General features: G+C 33.7%; 1 pseudogene; it reads right to left on the reverse strand.

Moving 5' to 3' along the window:
• Positions 1-1,341: 1,341 nt before the first annotated feature.
• Positions 1,342-22,230, reverse strand: part of LOC128039973 (triosephosphate isomerase, cytosolic-like) — a 31,040-nt pseudogene continuing 10,151 nt past the window's right edge.

The raw sequence follows: 22,230 nt of genomic DNA on the forward strand, positions 1-22,230 counted from the left end.
GCTATAAATTCTTTATACTCACAAAATTATAATATTTCTAATTTTGGTTCGATTTTATAGGATTGTTTAATGTTGAGTTTCAACATGTGTCCTTTCAACGAATTCAATGGACAACAAATAGGGTGACTTACAGTCTCGCTAGGGTGGCCTTATCATCTGCAACCCATTTTGCTTTTAATCATATTCTAGATTGTATTTTGAGTATGTCTTTTGATGCTACTTTAATACCCATTAAGAAAGAGGGACTTAGAACTGGGTGTATAGGGTAAGCATATCGGCTTGGGTTTTAATTTTCCCTTTCTTGATTTGGGTTGCTTCTGTGTTTTGTGGATTAATGAAAGTTGGCTTTTCTTCAAAAAAAAGAAAAGAAAAGAATGAAAGAACGAAAGAAAGAAACGAATACTATTATTTAATTATTTATCTATATTTTGATTATAAAGTTACTTAAATTATTTTTAATTTATATTTTAAGTTCAATAGTTTTGTTTTAAAATCAATTTTACCTTTAATAATATTTGATTAATTTATGTTAAAATTCATGATAAATAATAAAATGACTTATAGTTTAAATTTTAAAAATAATTATTCATTTAAAATTAGATTTTATTAAATATTGTTTTGTTCATATGCATACTTCAAATTTATTAATCATTATTAAACGATTTTGACAAGTGTCAAGGTTATATTTCAACAGAACCTCAACATATTCTTTTAGAAATGATACACCATTTTTATGACCTTTTAAAAGATTCCTTGTGAAATCTTGTACAAATAAACTCTAATCTGTCAAGGTTAGTGTAATGTTTCTCTTATAAATACATGAAACACCCCTCAACCCTCTAATCATAAACTCTAACTCATAATATTAAATCCTTTCAATTGAAATGTGTGATAAAAATTTGTCAAATTATCTTCTAAACCTATTCAAGCTTCGACAATCCTTTGTTGGATAAATGATTTCAATCCAATTCTCACTTCAGTTGAAGATGACATCATTTCTCTTGATTTTTGTAAATCGTACCATTCCTACACTTTGTTTCACTAGATTTTTGTATTATATTACTTTTAACTTAGACAACTAAATAAGATTTTGAATTCAACCTCACTTATATTTGTTTGACATGTTTTTCAAGGAAGTAATAAAGAAAGGATGTGTGGAAACATATAGGTTATCATATGGAATTTTAAATAAAGGATGTCTCAAAACTAAAATTTTAAATATTATTCAAGCTAGAAAAACTATAATACCCATTACCCAAGTCTAATATTCTTTAATTCAATAATGAACTTCATAAGCAAAGGATTTTTGTCTAAAGCAAGTCTATAAGCAAAAACATTATTTTACTTTGTTACTTTTTCAGCAGTTATTTTGGTTTGTGCTGTGACAACAATGGTAGAGCTAGATTTTAACTCTTTAAGAGTCTCTCCAATTGAGACAATCAGTCTTCTTCATCATAAAAAATCATGCATCACTTTCAACCCTTAAGAAAGAGCATATACTACTTTATCTCCAACAAGCTTATTAGACTTATTTAGGAGAGTCGTTCTTTCAGAGTTACCAATAATAACCCATGGATGCCAAATTAACAAGCATCTTAGTACTAGTTTCTCTAGTAAAAGCATCAATTTTGCAAACCTAACAATTCTAAGCAGCAACATGGAAACCAAATCGCAACAAAGTTTTCATGAAGATAAGAAAACAAATGGAGGGGTCGCTGTTAAATCGTAAAGCAAAATTTGATATAAAACTTAATAGACTATGATCTATCTTGTCAGATCATCAAGAATAAATCAAGAAAAAAAACTAAAAGTGGAAGCGTACCTAAATCCATTGATATTTTGAGATCTTCAAGTCTTATAGTTTTGATCTTCTAAATAAACACACAAGTAATTTAGAAAATATGGCTCTCTCTCTTTTCTTTCCTGAAGATGGGATGTCAAAAAAGTTACGAATGTGTAATTTGGGGACAATAACCTTAATTTTGAATTCGCTCATCATCAATTAGAGATTCGTTACTAGAATATCTACACATATTTGACACATACTTTATTTAATAACTAAAGCCCATTAAATCTTAACCGAATTAGATCACTTTTAATTTTGATAACATTTTAAGTAGAATTAGGCAAATATGTTGAATTTAAATGAAAATTAGGATTTTAAAATATGTTTCTAGAAATTTAGGAAAATAGGCCATTTTTGGAGAGAGAATACAAAAATGCCTAATGTTGGATGCGTTCTTCTCCCCGTAATTTTTCCGACGGTCAATTTTTTTTCAAACGGTTACAATTTTTTTCAATGGCTAGTTTATTTGCAATATATACCCAACTTATTTTTTTTTTCTTTCAATCATATTCTCTCAATTATTTTATTCTCAATTTTTCATTCAATTTCTTTCAATTTTGTTCTTGTATCAATTTTCTATTTTGTAATTACTTTGATTTTATTTGATTTTCATAATTTTAAAAATTTTAAAAATGTTAATGCCTCTTATTCGCTTGGATCAAAAACATTTTTTCGGGTTCGATTACAAAGAGTAAGAAAATATTATTACATTTTTTCTTTTAATTAATATAATTATTAATTTGTTAATATTATTAATTTTTTAAATTTTATATGTTTATATAATGAGATCGAAAATCGAATTATTGAGACGTGTATACACAATCTAAGTGCGAGGCCACCGCATGTTATTGAACAACACTTGGAAGAGGTAGGATTCTTGCATGTGTCTTGTATGCTCGGGGGACTAAATTGGAGTCCACACATTAGCGCTTTGCTGGAAAGATGGAGATCCAAGACACATACATTCCATCTTCCGTATAATGAGTGTACAATTACACTTGAGGATGTAGCATTACAACTCAGTTTACAGATTGATAGGCCAGTCATTATGAGGGTAGTGCATGTTGGCGATTGGAACGCAATCTGCTACGAACTATTAGGCAATGTGTCGGACAAGTTTATTAGTAGCTGAATAGAAATGAAATGGTTAGAAGAAAATTTCTCATATCTCAAAACTCCTCTAGTGCAGTTGAAAGACAACAATTCACTTTAGCATTCATATTGAGGGTCTTCTAATGTTAGATAAATCACGAAATCTAATACATTTAAGGTGGCTCCTAGAACTAGTCGACTTAAAAAAAGCCAGGGGACTCAGTTGGGGGTCAACTGTGTTGGCTACATTGTACCCAGAGATGTATCGGGCAACGAAAGCACAAAAAATAAAATCGGTGGTTGTATACTCCTTCTTTAGTCATGGACATGATAAACTTCCCTTATCAATTCCCACTCATAATAAGGCAAAATTAATTTAATAATACAGTTATCATATTATTACTATTCATTATTATGTTTTTGAAATAACATATTATTTGAATTTGAGAAACAATGACGGAAGTCATGTGGGTATACCAAACGAGCTCAAAGATATCCGACTATTGTTAGATCAACGATAGGAAGTCGATGTTAGTTTTTGAAAATTTCAATTATGTAATATTTACGTAAGGATTTGAAATTTAATATTAGGTACATAATAAAATTTATAATTTCGTACTGTAGTTTGAATGGATGTCATACTTGATCTGAAAATTTAAGAATGCATCCCGGTCGAATTTTTGGCGAATCACAATATTTGAAATGTTAAAGTGTCACTGATAGTTTTTGCAATGGTTGAGATGCACAAATCTGATTGAGTAATGTGCTAGTTTTAGTTTATGCAAAGTATTCTGATGTCACCCTAGGAGCTCGATGAACTTCACGAGATCGACTTGCGGGGGAGAACCAATGAAGATTGGCCTAAATTCCATGCCAAATATATCTACACCTAGTAACTTAGGTACAATTTCATACCTATGTGCAAACCAATTGTTTGAGCGGATTTTGCAACCTCTTTAGATTACATGACATAGTTTAGAATTCACGATAAGATATATCTATTACTATAGGAGGAAAGGAGTAGACAAATTCATTTTAGAAGGCCAACACGACCCCACATAAGGTTGGGATCAGGAGTACATGCGTTGAGTTCATCATCATCAGCTTTAACACCAAATACTATACTGGTGGGTGCACCACCTCCCGTTAATATGGTTTATATTTTTTTGGTGCTTTTACTAACCCCATGTTTTTTTACAGAAGCACCACATTATGCACCATCATATCATGTATCAACACCTTCTATAGGAATATTTTTTGCAACACCTCCATCCCTAGGAGCATATTACACACCACTGCTTACAACAACAACCAATGTATCCTCCATTGCCTACAATTTCAGCATTCTATCCACACCCAGGTTATCCAACACCATATAATTCTCCATTGATAGTGTCACAAACACCCCCATCGATGATATACAATGGGAACCTAAGATGCAAAAGCATTCCAACATGAAAGAACAAAATGAAGATGAAGAAAATGTTGGAGATGAATATCAAGATCAAGATCATGGAGGTGGAGATGGAGGTGAAGATGAAGATGAATATGATGAGCCAAAACCCCAACCACAACGAAATCATCCTCGTAACCGACACCCACCGGGTTGTGGCATACATTGGGGCCGAAGATGGAGATGATTTTTTTCATTTTAATTTTTTCTCATGTAAATCATCATTTAGTTTGTATTAAATTGTTCCATCCATAATATACTTATTCATGTTTTATAAAAAAAAGTGTTTGTTTATTTTTTTTACATCAATATTATACTTATTTACAATTTACGAAGAAAATGAAAAAAAACTATTTGTATTGCATTGTATTTTTACATCAATAATATACTTATTTAAAATTTACAAAAAAATGGAAACAATTTTTTATATTGTATTATATTGTATTTTTACATAAATAATATACCTATTTAGAATTTACCCAAAAGTGGAAAAAATGAATAAATGAATAAATTTTTTAATTCGATCCTCTCCTTAATGTTCCCTCCAAGTGTGGACATGTTGTCCTTCTATGCCCATGGTTCTTACAATAACTACATAACCTCGGTTGATCTATCTTCTCCCGAATATCCATATTGTTATGTATTCGACTAGAATTAAGTCGACCTTTTGGCTTGCGACGCAACTTAATATTTGGTAGCAACTTGAATAAAGCACTCAAAACAGACGATCACATACTTTCATTTGGGATAGGTGGGAATTCATATTTCCATACTTTATATATGTGTTTTAGTTTGCACACTTCATCAACATAGCTCATACAATCTAGATGTGCCGGGGTACATACAACAATTGCATGTCCGCTTGGAAAAAGAAGTGCTTGAAATCTCTCACTTTCGTAGGTATTGTGTCTCAAGTATACATGGTATAATCCCTTGATAATACTTTCGTCGAGTCTATAAAACCCCGTAACACAAAATATTTGATTAAGATATAAGTGACATGCTGCAACATAGAGTTCACTTTTTCTGTATTTTTTGTAATATCTTTTATCACTTCCTCGCACCAAATGTGGTTTCCCTTTATCTATCCAACATATTTTTCCGCTCGCTTTGGAAACAAGGCTGATAAGCAGGAATATGTTTCTTTGACCACTGACGTTACTAGCAAATGATGCATCCCCTTCAATACAAAATTTTTGGATTCCACTGTTCATTGGGTATCCCATCAAGGTATTTCACACCGCGTTCATTTATAGCCTGCAAGTTCTCTAAAATTTCATGGAATCGATGTTGGATAAGCTTGTAACCTGTCAAAGAAAATAAAGAGTATATCAATGTATGAAAACAATGTATATGTTAAAGAATGATATAGAAAATGATATTTACTACGTACCCATTTTAATAACATGTTGCCACTCAGCATCCTTATGAAATTGGCCCATGTAATTTGACTCGATATAAGGTATACACTACTTATGGTGTGCATGATCCCATAGGCTTCCACGTCGATCAATTGCAGCCTATTTCCGGGTGCCCTAGTAGTAATGATGTATATACCGGGTTGCGACAAAAGATGTTTTCTCAAATTAGTTAAAAAGAAATCCCACGCATTAGCGATTTCTCTTTTAACAATTGCAAAAGTTATTGCCTGAAATTTTCGATTACCATCCTATACAATAGCTAGCAACAACTGATGTTCATATCTCCAGTACATGAATGTGCTGTCAATATACAAGTGGGTAAAATCATATAATGATTTTTGGTAATGGTGCAAGGTACTGAATTAGTATGACACGGTGTAATTGTATTAACTACAGATATTGACAATCAAAACCGGCACCAAAATTCTAGATCACACTTTCACCATAGGTAAGATAATGTCAGAGATCATGCCAGAATCCAATTTCGAATGATCTTATAACATACCTGCAACAACACAAGTATTTCACCATACGTAAGACAATGTCAGAGGTCAAGTTAGAATCCAATTTAGGATGCTCTTGTGATGTACCTACAATAACACAAGTACAAGAAGCATTATATTTCTTTACTGTTCGGAACCCCATCTTTTTTTCTCACAAATGTTATAATTTATCATGGACATCTATTGTCACACATTGCGTACTTGACCTCATATTTTTTGACTTGGGATTTTATAGCATAGAAGTTTACCCTATGCTTTAAGTTATACCGCTTCATTGCAGCAAAGAAAGTATCTTTGGAGGAAAACTCCATTCCAACTTGTAAATGGTCGAAATTCGTAGAACTCTCATGACCTAGTCTTCTATGAGGAAGTTTTGGAAATTCTAATACACCTTCAACATCAAGGTTGACATTAAGCATGTGGGGTAGAGCTACATATGTCGTAAAATCTAGATGGGTTCTTCCAGCATTTTTCAAACCTTCACCGTTAGAACCAGTCCCTTCTAGTTCAGTAGAAATGACCTCCGGTTCAAAAAATAATGCAATTTTCGAACCATCCAGCCTTTACTCCTAGATTAGATCATCATCGATTTTAGATCCCTCTTTGTTCTTAGCTCCCCCTTCATTTTCTTCATTCTCAGCTTCCTCTTCTTTATCAACCTTAGTTAAATGTCTAGGGTTGGATGTCCCTTCGCCGATGTAAGTTGTAGGAAGTACATTCTCCATTTTTGTAATCCCTACACTAAAACCAATACTACTTGCGGATTTTCCACTAGTGTAATTAGATGGAATACCCACATAAGTGTTTCAAGCGTAGAACATTGGTGTTGGGAAGTTGAAATCAAAAGTACTCACAGAATGTCGTGCTGGGGTCTCCAAGTTCGGGTTACCAATGAAGCTATATTCTCATGAAACTAAAATTTTGATAAGCTTAGTGGAAACACAGAAATCTCAACAGTTACTCGTTCCTATCACATAAACCTGATTCCAATCGACTAATTAAACGGCCAAGAACAATTCCTAACCTTCCAATTACTCAAAACTATACAGATTCATAGTTTCAAAATTTTGACATACTATGGTAATTTTCACGAAAATTCAATAAAACCTTAGAATTCTTTAATTAAACTTTAAGGAATGTTTAGAAACCTGCTAATCACATAAAAACAAGTTGAAAAACACTTTGAAACATCATTTTCCCTTTAAATCTCGAAATCTACCATTAATGACTCAATTTTCGACTTTTATTCAAAACATTCGATTCAATAGGTAAAAACTATATTTAAAAGACTAGATTCCATTTAAAACTAACAGGAAATCGAATCGTTACCTTCAATGGGAGAAAAATGAACATTTGGTTAGAAATTCAGAAAAACTCACAAGTTGTGCAATGGGAAAATCAATGGTGTTCTTGTTTATGGAATTCTATAGAGATTTAACACTTGTAAGTTGATAGGAATAAAAAGAATTGATGTTTGGAAGAGAAAATAAGTGAATGATGCTTAAAAATGTAAGGGACGGCAAAAACAAAGAGAAGGGAAAATGTTTCATGATTTTTTTGTAGTTGGGGAAAAAAACAAGTTAATTTTTAAACTTTGGTAGATTAACCCTTATAGTACTCTTAGTTTTCACCCTCTTTTCAAAATAGTCCTCTATTCAAAATTAAAGGTCTTTAGAGTACCATTTTCAAAAATTGTTTTAATCTTCTAAAAGCCATAGACGAAGACATTTCTGGTTTACCATGCTACGAAATTTCTAAGCACACCAGAGCTAAAATCCCTAAATTACCCTCAAAACTACTAGGCCCAATTTTAAGGTGTGACAACCTACACATAATACTTCTGACATCACTGCATATAGAGCGATTATGTTTTATTTGATATTACAGAAAGACTAGATTTGCATCAACCATTGAAGCTACGAAGAGATGATGAAGTGCATATAGAGTCACAAACAAAGTATTTTTTTCCGCACTTGATCACAACCCTATGTAGACGAGTTGAAGTTTCCTTGTCTCTGGTCGAACCATTCATGCGACCGACGAGGAACGTAATTAGGGGCAACATGTACAACCAATTCATTGAACTCTAAAGAAAGCAAAATTAGGACTTCGAACAGCAAACAAAGCATAGGAGGGATCCCCAAAGGCCTGGTAAAAGGAGGACTAAAGCACAAATATCACAAATGACATGATTGATGAACATGTCAATTTCCGAATAGAAAATGCATTAGATGTAAGACATGGGCAATATTATGATTCACCTTGTGCAGCAAAATGGATGGCCGACACCAACACCACTACCAGACATATTCGTGAGATTTCCACCTTCGAGTGATGAGGAAGACAGTAAGCAGGAGTCGGAGCCTGAGTCCGACTAGTTCTGAACAATTTTTATTTTTTTTTTAAAATTAGACAGTGTACTTTATTTTTTATCTAGGATGATTGTTATTCATTTGTTTTGATTTTTATTAATTAAATTTTTAGTATTTTATAGTAGGAACCCCAAAATTTTGAAGGCATAGTAATGTTGAGCCAAAAATGAAAGGAGGAGTAGTCCCACCGATTGTGTTGCACGAATCACGGCAATCGAGGAACCTCTTTCCTTTATATTTTTATTGCACATTAGGGACAATGTGTCAAATAAAGTGTTGGGGTGACTTAGGAAAATTTTTAAAATTTTTCTGTTATTTTCCTTTATTTTTAGTAGTTTTTTAATTTTTAATTTTGTATGTTTTCTATATGCTTGAGTTTGTAGATATACAAGTGACTGGTTAGGAGCATGCTCATAGAATTTTCTCAAATAAAATGTAAATTTAGTTTGATATTAATTGATTCTAAATTATTTAAATTTAGACTACTCAGTTCAATTTATTACACTTTGAATAAATTTAAGGCGTTAAGTATACCACATGGTAAATAGGTATATAAATAGCTTGCATGTTTAACTAAATTGTAGGTTGTAGAAATTGATAGACTTGTCTGATTTAATCCATGTATAGAATTACCTAGGGACAACCTGAGGCATTGTTTGGTAGAATATTTTTCAAGCCAAAATGCTATTCCGTAAATATTTTCCCTAGCACCTATTTTGAGCCTTAATCTATTTTCTTGATGAACCATGAATGAAACATTAAGTCTAAAGAATATTCTATTTGATCCTTTATTTCTTGGTCCTTGCACGGATTTAACGTCCAGCCATTGATATTGACGGATTAGGTAGATACATCGTGGTTGTTTCAAAAGAAAAAAAAATAAAGAGTGAACTAAGGAATTGTTTGGTATAGTGAGTATAAGATTCATTGAGCTTGTATAAAAATAAGGCAAAATACCAACTGAGAAAATATTAATGAAAATATATATAAAAGCAAAGTGAGTTGGAAAAAAAGTACGCTCACATTTGTTCAAAAAAAATGAGCTCGGACGATTGTACTCATGAATACAATATGACACCTTAGTAAATGGAGAGTTAAGGAATGTGAGAGAAGTGAATATAAGGTGGTGAGCCACATGTACAATTGGGGGAGTGTCGGAGACAATATCACATGCCAAACTACTTTCGTGCTTAGCCATTTTGTCGAGCTTGTTCTTTGAATTCCAAACCAACCTAAGTCATAGAATGTTACAAGCTGAAAAGTCCTATGTGACTTAGGTAGTGCTTATGTAGATGAAATTGTGCCAAGGATTGATATTTTTACCACTTATATTCATTTAAAAATAATTGTATATTTGTTTTGATGGAAGCCTATACTTAACATTCTTTTATTTATTTGCTTTGTAATTTATTGAACTAACCCGTTTAATTTTAGAAGTTGTGAGTCTATTGTATATCATGTTAGAGTTGTATTTTTATTTACATTATCTTGTTAATATATTTCTATCAAATTTCATGTATCAAGTTAGCTCAAGTACATTTTTCTTTCTTGCATGTTTATTTTTCATTTTTAGTTTAGTTTGTTTTTATTTTTATTTGGTTTTTATTTAGTTTGCTCGAGGATAATCAAAGACTTAACTATGAGGGTATTTGACTTATCGTCAAATATAGTAGTAATTTCAGTCTATTTTTGCACTTCAAAAGCTTGTTTTCTAGCCAATTTAGTATTTTATATTATGTTTTCAGTATTTATTAGTTAGGATTAAATATTAGTAAAATAAGTGTTTTTTAACACATTTTGTGTGTTGTAACCTTTTAGGCCAACACAGGCCTTAGGTAGTGCTAATGTGTTAAATTAAGTGTGTAGGATGATGAATCATAGGCCCAATTGACGTGGGAGCAAGGTACGAGTGATCCACAAGCTTTTTCGAGCTGTCAAAGCATGGAACGAACCATAAAAGGCACAAAAGGCTTATCGTGCTGCACCATAAGCATTGCATGGCAGGGCATAGGGCCGACGTGGTGCCTAAGTCTTTCAACGCTATTTTTGTTTCCACAATCGAATTTATACGAAGGCCTAGGACGTGTGAAGACCAAATTCAGGCTGCCAACAACCCTATAAATAAGACCTTAGGGGTTTGATGTAACTAAGTCGTCTTAGATGCCTTCAAAACCATCGTAGTTTAGGATTAGGATTAGATTGAGTTTTCTTTTTGTTTTTCATAAACTCTTTGTTCTTTCCTCTTGGAATTGATTTCGATCTAAGAGTTATTTTATAATATTGAAGTATTTTAGTTATTTACCTTTGCAAGTGACGACATTTTTTATTCTAATTGAGAGATTAACTACTCCGTTCTTCAATCGACATCAAATCCATGATTATTCTAATCTTTTTTCTCTTTCAATTTAATCATGTTTTTTACATGTTTTATGCAATTGAAATTAAGATTATGAATAACATGAGTGGCTAAATCCCTTAGGGGAGATTAACGAGTGGATGGGGATGTGATTAACGGAGGATTTAAGGTTTCTCGAGAGGATTAGTTGGTATAGATTACGTGTTCTTAAACCCTAGGCTTGGCAAACCTAGGAAGTAATAATAGGTTAAACGAGTTTGGGAGATAAGTTTGGTCAAGTAAAATGTAGTTTATCCTGGTTGAGAAAGTGAGGTCAAGAGATAAACGAGTATCAACCAATCGATTAATTAGTTAGAGGCCGAGAGGTAATAATTGGTTAATTGATAGATAATCCATCCTAAAACCCTAATTTGAAGTTAATTACAAACCTTGAAATGAGTTAATCTTCCTGCTGGTTTAATTTGATTAGCCATTTGTTATTGTTTATTTATTTTAGTTATTATTTCTCTTATTAATCCATTTTATGATCTGTTGTAATATATTATTTAACTATTACTATTTAGACTTATTATTGTAAAGAGATTTTCTATAGATTTATTTCATCCTCCCTTGGGTACAATCCTCAGAATACTTCCAGTGTTTTATTGTACACATATAGTGTATTACAATTTGACTCGTATACTTGCGAACACTACAAATTTAATTTCTTATTTTTTTGGTGTGATATTTTTAATATAAACGATAACACATTTATAGACAGTCACCGTGATTCTCGAGTGTAGGGTTAAGGTTGGGTTGCGATTTTAAGAAACTCGCCATGGGGACACGTTTAGCTGGGATAAAAACATATCCAACAGGAGGCGCTTTTCTATTGTCTCTCCAAAAACAACCTATTTCCCTAAATTTTTAGAAAAGCAACCTAAAATCCTAATCTTTGGTTACATTTGACATATTTTTCTAATTCTGCTAACATTTTATGATATGAAATAATAACATATAATTATTCTTATTATATATGTGATGTCCATATTTTCCCAAGAATCTCCTACTTAGACCACATATATATATACATACATACTATTTACTCTATAATTACATGTCATTATAAAACTTTATGAGCTTAAAACTTTACTATTATATCCTCAAGGTATTCCAAACAATCTCGTTCGTTAATTATGTCAACATAGAACTAAGTCGACTTTTTTACATATATTGTAACTAAATTCATCCTTGATCACGCATATTAATAAAAACAAATGACATAGATCAAGTATGAATATGTAGCATAGAAATTACTTGCAATTTGATCTAAACACGTCTATTTCCAATTGATGCTCTTTAAACCTTGTGAGATCAAGCCCTACCAAAATCAAAGTGTGAATAAATAAAATAAACCTTATTTCTATAGAAAATAACCTTAATATCCATAAACTAAAATAACTGAAATGTGTCTATAATAGAAAAGCATTTAAAATTACAAACTCCCACTAAATTGAATATCCTGAAATGACATTACACCCATATGAGCAGTGTGCTCATAAAAAACCTTGGGTGATAGTCCTTTAGTAAGCGGATCCACAATCATAAAGTTCGTCTTAAGATGCTTTATAGACACCTAACCACTCTAAACTCTTACTTTAACAACCATGAGTTTAAATTCTATGTGTTTTGAATTTGATTTGCTCCTATTATTATTGGAATAAATTATTGCAACTTATTGTCACAATTTGCACCCTAGTGACAAAAAATTGCATTCATATTCCATTAAAATGGGAGTTTGTATACCTGGCAATCTTTAACTTATCAGACCTCTAATATGTGAGCATATAATGTTTTGATTTCTGAAGATAATGCATGAATCATTTGGTTACTTTCCAATGATCCATACTCAAATTGCTCAAATATTTACACAACATCCCAACAATGTATGCAATATCCAAACGTGCAGGGAATCTTATGCATTTCTGTAATCTCAAAATCAATCTTGGGGCATTGATTAAGATTATGCTTAATCCCACTGAACTTGTAATATATACAATCATTAACGAAAACCATCTCAAAACCAAATGAGATAAATACTTGGTAAATATTGTAATACCATTGGTAGGAGATCTACTTAAACCCATCAATGAATTTCTTTAATTTGCAAACCATTGACTTTGCATCACAGATCACAAAGTTTTCTAGTTGCACCATATAAATCGTCTCACCAATATTACCATTGAGAAACACAATCTTCACATCCATTTAAAGTAGCTCAAGGTCAAAATATGCCACTAAAGCCATTATAACTCTTTTTCTAGTATACCTTCTTAATGGCATTAGTTCTTGAGGTTGTAGAGTTTGTTGCTTAATTGAGAGGTTCAACGACATTGTCTTGATCTAGAGTTTCCACTTGAATAATATCAGGTACAACAAACTATCATTGATAATTATCAATTGAAATTAAAAGAATATGTTGAGAAATATCAACATATTCTTCTTCAAAGACAATGTCTCAAATTCTTTCTCCCCTCGAAAAACTCAACTTCCTCATAGAGTGAGCATTATTCATCTTTAAAATAACCTTAGTAATAAGATCATAAAATTTTTAACCCTTCGATCTTTTAAGGTATCTAAAAAATTAAAAGGATTAGGAATATCGTCAGACACAATTCTCTTAATTCTCATTTTGGAGATATAACCTAATCTTTTGTGCCACAACGAAGTCGAAATCTTAGTGGTTAATTTGTATCTCTTACCTATTACGGTAGTATGCAAGAATTAATCAGTGGTATTAAAGTATCGATTTAGCTTATCCTCAGAAAGTAAGATCTTGAAAGTCATCCCTATGTGCATGTTACGTAAAATCTGGCTTAGTCCCTTTAATTGTTATTTAGTTATATTGTGCTGTATAGTTAGGTTCCTGCTGATGGATAGTTATGTAAAGTATAAGATGAGGAGGAGAATCTGCAAATTGCTAAAATGAGTACAAAATATGAAAAAACTGCAAGGATCAGAGGGTAAGCAACAAAGGCAAATAAATCTGGAAAATAAGATAAGTTTCAACTAGTTTTGATTCAATCATGGAAAATGAGACATATAATTACAACAAGAAAATTAATTCGCTCCCTCAGTTGGTTGGTTAACGGCAGCAACATTTTCTGAATCCTCTTCTCCCTCTTAACTGGTTTATTCAATAGAAGCAGGACTAGTCACCTCAGGTTCTTTAGGAAGGAAGAAATTATCGGACCCTTTCTGTAAAATCCCGTTTTTCAGTGGTGAGAGAATAGTGGTTTCGAGACTAAAAAATTTCCATTGTGTCAACTCCTAAATATTATTTACAGAATATTTACTAAGTCATTAGAGTTGTATTAAAATTTGGTTAAGAAATTTTGAAGTTTACATAGTTTATTAAGTGAAAAGGACTAAATTGTAAAAAGGGTAAAAGTTGAGTTCTATTAGTTAAAGTGATCCAATAGCTTTGAGATCTTAAGCTAAAGGACTTTAATGGTAAATATATCATTTAAAGAGTTACTGGATGTGCATAGGCATGGTTTTATTGAAATTATTGATTAATGATAAGGGTAAAGTGGTAATTTAACAATTAAAAAGAAAATTAAGTAAGAAAAGATGAAAACAAAGTTATCATCTTCATGATTTGTCATTTGAGAACCAAAATTCACCATTTAAGAGGAGAAAAGCTTCGATTTTGATTTCTTCTTGAATGGTATGTGCATTTGATCCCGTTTTGAATGATTTTTATGTTTTTGAGATTGTTGCAACTAGGTCCAGCTAGCCCGTAGCTTCGTTTTTGAATTTGTTAAAAATTTTAAAAGTTTCCATTGATGAATCTTGAATTTTTTTTATGATATCTATGCATTTAAAGCTTTGATTGTGGTATTTTATTGTTTTGTGAAGTGATTTTTGTTAGATTTTGATTTAATGATTGAATTGTTAAAATGACAAAATTTCAAGGTTTGATAGTGAATTTTATGTATAATATGGACTGTTAAAGTGCCTGGTATATTTTTCTATAATTTTATTCTTATAAAACGGTTAATTTAATGATTTTCGGTTAGAGGACTAAATTGCCAAAGATGTAAAGTTTAGGAAAATGTGTAATTAATGAAAATTTAAGGGTCATATGCATTGAGTGGAATGTGAAATTTGTATGAGATTAATGTATTATGCTTAATTATTATATAGATCAAGATTTGAATCAAAGAGATAATAACTGAGGAAAAGGGAAAATAACAGAATAGTCCCTACGTATTGATCAGAATTAAATCGTAGGTAAGTTCATAGTATTTCAATATGTAAATTAAATTCTATGTGTATATTATATTTTTTTTCTTTATTTAAAATTTTTATATATAACTATTGTATGAATGCACATTTGTGCCCCTATTTTTACTTCGGTACCCCAGAATGCACATACGTGCCCCTGTTTGTACTTCGGTACCCCTGAATGCAAATACGTTCCCCTGTTTGTACTTTGGTACCCCTGAATGCACATACATGTTCCTTTTTGTACTTCAGTACCCTTAAATGCACATACGTGCCCCTGTTTGTACTTCGGTACCCCTGAACACTTATGCATGCCTTGTTTATACTTTGGTAACCCTGAATCAAAGTACATGGACTGTGTCTAATTATATTTAGATTAAATGTTATATCATGTCTTTACTAAGTTATGTAAGCTTATCAGTTCTTGTGGATTATTTTGTATATAATTGTTGCTGACGTTTTGGAAGGATCAATCAATCGGATCACACTATCTATCTAAGTTGAGTTTTTGTATCTCCTAGGGTAGTGGCATGTATATAAAGATATATATATGTGGTTTTGAAATGTATATGATGTTTTGTAATGGTATCTTGGTTGGTTTATGCTTTGAAGATTATGTTTGGTTGGGTGTGCTTTAATGCTTCACCAAGTATTGTCATTTTGGGCACTTTCAAATGCCTGTATATAAGGTTCCTTTTTGGTATTTTATGATGACTTGAAAACGGTTATTTATGATAAGTTTGGTAAGTGCTTGAACTAGATTTTATACATGAACTAAGGTAATGTTGGCTTGTTTTGGTATGTAATGTTTTGATGTATTTGTGGTGCCTTTGAATGACACATTGGTTAGATGAATTAGGATGTTTGAAATGACATAATTATGTGTATTTGAATGATGCTTAGGTCCTTTGAAAGTGTGCATAAATGGATGGTTTAATTATTCAAGAATTGGTTATGAAATGGCTTGATTTTAGGAAAAATTTTAGGTTACACGGCCTGGCACACATGTGTGTGTGGCAACTCAAAGAGTAACATAACCTTGTACACGGCTTGTCACACTGGCGTGTGGGGCATCTTAGTGAGTTAGTTCGAAAGTTACACGACCTGGGGTGATGTCAAACAGTCGTCTGGCCCCTATTTTCCATTTTTTGCAATTTTTTCTTAAACCCTTAGATTTGTTTCAAATTAGTCCCGAATTGTGTCTAAACTATTTTTAGTGCCTCGAAGGCTCAATTTAAGGACGAAATGCCTATGACTGATATGTTTTAAATGTCATGTAATTATTTTAATGTCATATAGATAAATGATTCTTGATTTTTTGGTAATGCTTCGTAACCCTAATCCGGCGACAAAGACGAATTAGAGGTGTTACATTTTCCATTTTTGTTGAAACTCTTCCCACTCCTCACCCGAAGGACAGAGCACATCAAAGCCTAGATCAGTATTGGTGAGCTTATGCATGCAATTAGAGTTCACCTGCTTCACATCGAAAGGTCCCACCACTACTTGGTTATGCAACATGAGATATGAACTCAGCTTAGGCAGATAATCCCTTATACTAGTTGTGGTTACTTCATTGTATTTCTCTAAGGCTTCATGGCTCTCTTTTCCCAACTACTCCATATCAACCTGATATTACTACTTCAAGGTTTTATTTAAATCTCCAATTGGAAGATTCTCTCTTTTAACTCATTCTCTCTAGTCTCCAAAATACTTTTATTTGGTATCCCAAGTGGAGATAGAATTAACAAGTTCCTGGTTTTGGCGGACAACTGCCTCATGTAATTGGCGAAGTTGGATAAGTGTTTGCTCACTGGAGTGTATGACCCTCTCAAACTCTGTAACGCCGCAAAATTTCTAATTTTGTTATTGTGAAAATATGACACAAATATCTGTCAGCTTTAGTGGTTATGTGTTCTGGGAGTGTTTGGGAGGTCCCAAGTTCAAGCCTCCGCTTGGGAAAATTTTGGTATTTTGAATGAATTAGGCCTTACTCTTGTTTAGTAGGCTTTTATTTGATTGTTGGGTAAATTACACCAGAATGGGTCTGCTGGTCTGGTGGTTGAATGGTGTGTTATTATGGTGGAGGTCTTGTGTTCGAATCCCTATGCAGGCAAGGGTATTATTTTTTTTGCTCAGATTTCGGGATAGAGTTATGTAATAGGGGGATTCTGAGTAGCAGGTGTGTAGTGGGAATTAGGGGAGAAGATTAAGGGATTTTGGGAGTTATCAGGGTTTTATTTTATTTTTTCTCATAACCGAATTTTGACTCTCTTTTCCAAAAAAAATTTTGCCATCTATTCTTCTCCCTCTCCTCTTGCCCAAATTCCCTGACTTTTTCCATCTTTCTCTTTTTTTTCTTTTTCTTGATTTTTCCCTAATCCATTTATTTTCCTTCATTTTCGCACGCGGTTAGTGCTCGTTTAGTTTTGGTAAGTGTTTCTCTTCAATTCTGTCATGAATATCTTAACGACTGAAGTGGTAATGTTTTTTCTCTGTGATTTGGGCGTAGGGGGAGGCTCGGACTGGTGAATTCAGTGTTCTCGTCTTAACAATAGTTAAACGGAGGGTTATCGTTGGTGTTAAGTTGGGTTTCTTTTCGTTCTTGGTTGTTAATTCACTTTTAAATCCATTAAATTGATGTTGACTATCTTCATTATAGGCTTTGGAGTGCTCGAGGACTATTTTAGCATCAAACAAAATCAGATGTGTAGCCGAAATGCAAAAAAAAAAAAAAGGATTCGACGAATAGCCAAAATTGCTTGTTGTTTGGACAGCAGCAATAGGGTAAATTTGAAAAATCACCATAAATTATGGAAATTGAATTAGAGGATGAACAAAATATGGAATTAAATTTTATTGAGTCTAGTTTCTCATAGAAGAAACAGTGTAAGTAATGGAATTGTAAATCATGAGGTATAGTAAACTTTGTGAGACAAGATCAGATTGAATTCGGGTTCCCCTATTCTGACTTTGGAAAATCATCAAAAATTGGATAAAAATATTTAGGGTTTAAATTTTACATGTTTAAATTATTAATAAGTCTATTTTCAATAGAAACAAATGGACACATCATCCAAATTTTGTACTAAAAGATAATTAATTTTTAGGAAAGAAGGGACGAAGTTGTCAGACTGCAGAACAGGGGTAAGTTTGAAGATTTTACTGTACTTATTGGTTAAACCAAAAATTATAAAAATTTTATGGTAGAAATCTATTTGAGTATAGTTTCAAATAAATCAAACGAATCTTAATTTGGAATTCTGTAACTCAAGATATAAATAATTTAGTAACAGTGACTCAAGTAGACAACTTTGAAGGAACATATAAGTAAATAGTGAAAACATATATGAATAATTAACTAGCACGGGTTACATTAAAAATGGATCACGTGATCAAGGACAATTTGGGCCGAGTGGGCCACCTGGGCGTGTGAGCCCATTTTTTTGGAAAATTCTGTAAGGTTGCACGGGTCGCCCAAGTTGACTGTGGACCTACTGTAGGGTCGGTAAGCTTTACTTAGACCCTTATATGTGTGATCTGTCTGTCTGATTTCTATACCGAGCATGACTTATGATATTTGAATGTATGTGCTATGAATTGCATAATGGCATGACATATTTTGTATGGTACATTGCATCGGGGTGGGTTGATGATATTTGGAGAAACTGTCTGAAAGGCTATTAAGCCTGTTACTTGGCAGCTCAGCTGCAACCTTCTGATTATGTGCCGCATTTCAGTACAACATGGTGTGTATGGATGGGTGGGTAGATTTAATCCCCACAAGGTGTGTAGGGTTGGACGGAGATGGTGTGTAGAGGTTGGTGGGTAGGATTCTGATTTACTGTATCTGCATTCTGTATCTGATATGGGCCAAGGCCCTAATATATTTCTGAGATTGTATCTGAATGGGCTAAGGCCTAGACTGATTCTATGATGGGCATGGGCCCTAGACTGTATCTAACCGAATTTTTTTGATTATCTGTAAGTATGTTTTCTATAGGGATTACACACTAAGTTTGCGAAAAATCACCGTTTTTTTGTATGATCTGTACAGGTAATCTCTAGACTTGACGGGTCAGTGCAGCGGAGGACTTGACGGTGGCCACATGTAAATTTTAGACTATTTTCCGTTAATGCCTAGAATTTATTACGTATTTAGGGTTTTTGATGTATCTTCTAGACTATGGACTGGTTGGCTTTAAATTTGGGACTTTATACTGTTTTTTATGGATTTTTTTAAAAACTGCAACTCCACAAAACACGATTTTTCTGAAAACTAAGGTTTTTCGTAAGCAGAAACGATTTTCCCTAAATTAATTGGTTGCAAAAGCGCTAAGAGACAAGTTTTAAAGCAAATCAACTAGTTTTTTTTTAATTAAATAAAAGTTAACTTACTGTAACGGTTTTTAAACTCGACAATCTTGTCTTCAAATTCCTTTCCATGTGACATCACCAAATTCAGTCATAACGTCTAGGCCGGGTTTGGGGTGTTACAAACTGATGTGATCCCGATCGCATCATGTAATGACACAACCCAACACTGTCGAGATTGGCCTAAACACGAGGGCCCCAAGTGCAAGATGAAGCTCATTTCTGGTTCATTCGAGCTCAAGTACATGGATATAGGACAACATTTAAATGAGGCATGTTGCCGAATTTAATAAACAGCAAGACATGTATTAAGGGAGCTGTCCAGCATGCAAGGGACGTCTATTAATGCGCTTCTGCACTTTTCCAACCTGCCGAATTAAATAAGTGCATGGGACTTGGGTCGGCATTAAAAGAGGTGGCTGCTGTTGCACATTTTCCAAACTGACTATTCAGCCACCGATGTATTTTTTTAAAACCCCACCAGCTGAAGACCCTTCAATTCCGTCTATTCACACTCCTTTGGCCGATCAGCTCCTTGTGTTCACATTCTATGACTATTGACGAGCCCAAGTTAATCAATAAATTTCAAGATTAATTAGCTGACCAAAGCAGCCCTTTTCAAGGCTCATAAAAGACCTTGGCTGAACCTGGCATGCCTTTTTCAGTTCAAGGCTCTTCGTGCGCATCAAAGACACCTTTCAAAGCTGTTCGTGTAGCTCAATGGTCAGCCAAGCATTGAAGACGTTCCATGAATGTTTCCAGTTGAGTTAACACCATCTATAAGCTGCCCATTTATCTACCTTTTGTGACCATTCGGCTTGACATTTAATATTAGTATAAATAGTTGTTTTGTGATCATTTTGGGGTTAGATAATATACTTTTGAACCTTATATGAAATCTGATTACTTTGTGAGTTTGTTTTCAACTCTCATTGTTCTCCAAAGACTCGTCTGACTTATTAAGTAACCCTTGTGGCGTCAACCCGTCTTTCTTTTTCGAACTTATCACTTTGCACCCAAAAGTGTGGTGTTCAAATTATACCGAGGTTCCTATCATCTTTGATAGTGGGTCGAGGTTCCATTTTATTCGTTCTCCATCCATACAATATTTAACCTACCTAAGTATTCCTAGAATTCCCGGGTTAACACACTTATATTGTGTTGGTTCAACTTGAATACTTGGTTTTCGTTCACCTATCAACCTCAATCCATTCCATAATCTCTTTTGAACTAAATTTGAGCCTTTATCTCTTCTTTCTTAACCTATCTTCGACAAACCTTAATATTACTCCAATTCACGATCAGGCACATCAACGACTCGACTCTCATCACCGAGGTCGGGGCGTATCACAAACTCAGCCTGTTTGGCTTTATTTACACTACAGAATTTTTGAAGGGCCCAGCCGAGGAGTCCGCACTCCTCCACCATCATTTGGAAAGAGCCTACTAATTCTGCCAAGGAAGGTTGGCTGGGCACTTATGGTGGAAGAGGAAGGGAAGGTATGTTCTTTCAGCTCCAAAGGCAGGTCTTCCTCCTACTTTTGCCTGACCTTATGAAGGGAGATAGAATATTGACTGATGCTAACGTGATCTCTCTATGGGAAAAAATTGGATACCTCACCAGAAGGAGCAGTGAAGTGTAGAGAATTAACGAGAAAAGAGTGTGGAATGGTGCAAATAGTGCCAAAGCTGGGTTCCACGGGAGGGGGTTTGGTAAATTGAGTGGGTAAGTCCACAAGAGTGGTGAATTCTATTTGTACCTCAAGAATAGAAAGGATAGTGGATGGGTAGCTTCCCTCTCATGAGTGATCGATTCTTTACCTCATCTGTGGTGGACAAGCCTTCCACCACTACTGTCTTCAGTACTCTATAATCTCTCCTCTACCCTTGGCCTATTGCGACCACTGCTGCTAGCTCGTGTTCTTGGGGCTGCAACTTCTTCATTCTCTCGCACATTATCTACTAAAGCTTCCACATCTATGTTGTTGTGCTGAGAAGATTGAGATTAACCAAAAGAACTAGAATAGCTTGTAGCAGTAAGAGAAGTGTCAACACCATTAGGAACAAGAGCCCTACCTGTTGACTCACCCCGTTCAACTGATAATGAAAAGGACCAGTGACGAGGACGTAGCTTGCAAATTGTATAGAATAAGAGCCCTACCTGTTGACTCACCTCGTTCAACTGATAACGAAAAGGACCAGTGACGAGGACGTAGCTTGCAAATTGTGTAGAATAAGTTAATGGGCTCCCTTCTTTTCCCTACCAATGCCCAGGCTAAGTCATATATGTGCTGAAAACTGTGTAGAATAAGTTAAGCTTGCAAACAATTCCAGTCGAGGCCCCTTGGGTGATGACCTTCAGCTGATATGTGTGTTGGAAAACGTCGATAAAGGACGGCTCTCCTAAAATGTAGTTATCTATAAAAACTGCCACCAGTATCAACAATAATAAGCCGATGAGTTTTCTCGGCACAACCCCGTAGTCGTCCAACACCGCACAAAAGAAGGGATGTAGAAGAAGAATGAACCCATCGTTGGAGTAGT

This window comes from Gossypium raimondii, chromosome 3 (genome assembly GCF_025698545.1).
Source record: "Gossypium raimondii isolate GPD5lz chromosome 3, ASM2569854v1, whole genome shotgun sequence".
In the NCBI taxonomy this organism is placed as follows: domain Eukaryota; kingdom Viridiplantae; phylum Streptophyta; class Magnoliopsida; order Malvales; family Malvaceae; genus Gossypium; species Gossypium raimondii.